The sequence below is a fragment of the Apium graveolens genome, chromosome 3, assembly GCF_009905375.1.
Source record: "Apium graveolens cultivar Ventura chromosome 3, ASM990537v1, whole genome shotgun sequence".
NCBI classification, from domain to species: Eukaryota; Viridiplantae; Streptophyta; class Magnoliopsida; order Apiales; family Apiaceae; genus Apium; species Apium graveolens.
The window spans coordinates 177,863,215-177,866,759 of NC_133649.1; the positions used below are offsets into that span (position 1 = coordinate 177,863,215).

At 41.2% G+C, this 3,545-nt stretch overlaps 1 non-coding gene across 1 annotated transcript; it reads left to right on the forward strand.

Moving 5' to 3' along the window:
- Positions 1-2,086: 2,086 nt before the first annotated feature.
- LOC141715584 (small nucleolar RNA R71) lies at positions 2,087-2,193 on the forward strand. The gene has a single exon (XR_012572341.1). It is a non-coding gene; the product is annotated as a small nucleolar RNA R71 (small nucleolar RNA).
- Positions 2,194-3,545: the final 1,352 nt, after the last annotated feature.

Consider the following 3,545-nt stretch of genomic DNA (forward strand, 5'->3'; position numbering starts at 1 on the left):
AATCAACCTTCTATACTGCGCATCACCAAGACCAAACCTATCAACTATCTGCGGTGCACGAGAAGAACCCTCTTTAGACAGGGGAGGAACCGAACGGCCACTCTCTATATCATCAAAAATATATCCCATCCCCTTGTCAGGGGGTGCACCTAAAAATGCATAACTCAAGTGATCTGGCAGTGGGTTGAGCTCAAGTATGGGAGCTTCTTCCATCGACGGCTTGAGGTGCTCCTGAGAAATTTTCAGCTCTGCTAACCCAAGAGAATCGAATGGCATATCCAACTTCCTCTTCCATGGAGGTGCATTCAAAACCTGCAGTTGCCCTGCCCCTTCTTCATCTTTACTATCAAATCCCCTTGTTAAGGATCTCTCCAAGGTATCCGACTTTGGTAATTTCTCAAGCCCTGAATTTATGACAGAGTCTACCCACTCTACTTTAAAGCAGTCCTCTTTAGCTGTGGGTAACTTTATTACCTTGAACACATGAAAAGTGACCTTTTGATCATGAACCTTCATCAAAAGCTCTCTTTTTTGCACGTCGATCATAGATCGGCCTGTAGCCAAGAATGGTCTTCCCAAGATTATAGGAATCTTCTTATCCTCCTCAAAGTCAAGAATTACAAATTCAACAGGCAAGATGAATTTATCCACCTTGACCAAGACATCCTCCACTATACCTCATGGATAAGCGATGGAACGATCATCTAGTTGTAATGACATGTATGTCAGTTTCGGATCAGGTAGACTAAGCTTCTTGAAGATAGATAAGGGCATCAGATTGATGCTAGCTCCTAAATCACATAAACACTTGTCAAACGATAAGTTTCCAATGGTGCAAGGAATAGTGAAGCTTCCAGGATCTTTAAGCTTCGGAGGCAACTTATGTTGCAGCACTACACAACATTCCTCCATAAGAGCAATGGTCTTTAAGTCATCGAGCTTTACTTTCCGAGAGAGAATACCTTTCATAAATCTCGCATAGCTAGGCATCTGTTCAAGAGCTTCAACGAAAGGTATGTTGATATGAAGTTTCTTGAACACCTCCAGAAACTTAGCAAATTGCTTATCCAACTTCTACTTCTGTAGCCTCTTAGGAAAAGGAGGTGGAGGATAGACCTGCTTCTCCCCTGTATTGCCCTCAGGAGGAGTGTGTTCCGCAGTTTTCTTCCTTGATTCCACCTCGACATCCTTCTGCACCACTTTTTCAGCCACAACTTAATTTTTTGAAACTTGAGATTTTTCAGGTTCTTCGTCTTGCTGAATTTGGGGGTTTGCGACCTTTCCAGACCTCAAGGTGATGGAGTTCACCTGTTTTTCAACTTCCCTCTTGCCTGGATTGGCTTCTGTATCATTAGGAAGCATTCCTGGTGGTCGATTCAATAAGGCATTAGTAATTTACCTTATCTGGTTTTCCAGAGTCTTGATAAAAATAACCTGGCTTTGGCATATAAGAGCCTGGTTTTTGTACATAAGCATCAACTCCTCCAATTCAGATTTTTCATTCGAAAATTGACCTGCATCATGAGTTTGTTGTTGAAGTTGGAGTTGTTGTCTTGGTGGAAATTGTTGCTGAAAACCAGGACAGTTGAATTGTTTTTCTCCAAATTGCTGGAACGGCTGTTGCATCGCATTCTGATTGTTGCTCCATCTGAAGTTAGGATGATTCCAGTTGTCAGGATGATAAGTGTCTGGAACTGGTTGCTGAGATCTCTGAAAGTTTCTCAAAAACTGAGCCGATTCACTAGATATAGCGCATTGCTCCGTCGCATGCGAACCTGCACACAGCTCACAAACACTCATTCTCTGATGAGCTCCATAGTTAGCCAGCGAATCGATCTTCATAGAAAATGCCTTTAGTTGAGCAGTGATAGCCGAAGTTGTATCCACTTGAAGAACTCCTACTACCTTGCCATGTGGCAATCTCTGAGTTGGATACTGATATTCATTAGCAGCCATCAGTTCAATTAGATCATAAACTTCATCGTAGCTCTTAGCCCATAAGGCTCCACCTGATGCTGTATCGAGCATGGGTCTGGACTGTGCTCCAAAACCATTATAAAAACAATTGATGACCATCCAATCAGGCATTCCATGATGAGGACACGACCTAAGCATCTTCTTGTAGCGCTCCCAAGCTTCATATAAAGATTCTCCTGATTGTTATGCAAATTGAGTAAGAGCATTCCCGATTGCCGCTGTCTTCGCCATAGGGAAGAATTTAGTGAGAAACTTTTGAGCAAGATCTTCCCAAGTAGTAATCGAACCAGCTGGTAGAGAGTGTAACCAGCTCTTAGCCTTGTCCCTCAGAGAGAATGGAAACAGTCTCAGTTTCACCGCATCCTCAGACACACCATTGAACCTGAAGGTGTCGCAGATCTCTATGAAATCTCTGATGTGTATGGTAGGATCTTCTGTTGGAGCACCCCGAAACTGAATTGAATTATGTACCATCTGAATTATGTCAGGCTTGATCTCAAAGGTATGAGCTGCGATAGCTGGCCTAACAATGCTAGATTGAATGTCATTGATCTTTGGTTGAGAATAATCCATCAATGCTTTCGTTCGTGCTGCTGGATCTCCCATTGTAATGAGTACCTAAAACACAACAAGTAACCCGTGAAATTAAAAGAGTTCGAGTCAGTGAACTTTAACGACCACTGATGACAAGCACATAAACTAAAAATTAACACCGAGTCCCCGGCAACGGCTCCAAGAACTTGTTAGGACGTTAACACGCGCTAATAATACACGCAAGTATTCGCGTTCGCAAGTAGCATATGATTTAGATCAAATTCGTTCCCACGGAGACTCTTTGGTCAATTTGAGAATATGCACCTATGCAACAATGATATGGTTATTATCTAATGCTAAGACATATAACAAGTTGAGATTATTTATAACTAAGAATTAAACTAACAATTATAACTAAGAGAACAAGAATGGTTGAATTATTATATATGACAAACATGGGATCTGATAGGGAATAAATAAATCCTGATTACGTAGTTAATATTGCATTAATTACACATGATTTGGGCTACAAGGCCCAATTAGAAGATGTATGACATTCAGACCAAAAAGGTTAACACATTGATCAGGCCTGATGGACCAGATCAGGCCTGATGAAACAAAGAAGGCCCAAAACCCTGAATATTAATTAATTTTGTAATTAATTAATAAGGGAGAAAAATAGCTATTAAGATAAGTCCTAGTGGAGATATAAATCCTTGTAGATTGTCCTCCAAGGAACCTGGTAGGATAAGGAATCAGCTTCCTACTTCCTAGGACTCCAAAGTCCATTCTAATTCTGAGACTTGCTCACCAAGTCTCTTAATCCAAGTCCAATTCAAGGACTCCCAACATCTATATAAGGGGCCTCACCCCAGAAATCAGAACTACGTTTTTTGACTTGATCATTGGTAATCAGCAAGGTACGTAGGCATCTTGTTAAGGTAGATTGAGTCACGAAACACAAGAGCAGTCAAATCGAGCCTCGAAGCTCACGTTCCTTAGTAATAAATACAGCAGTTATATACCTTAGTTTT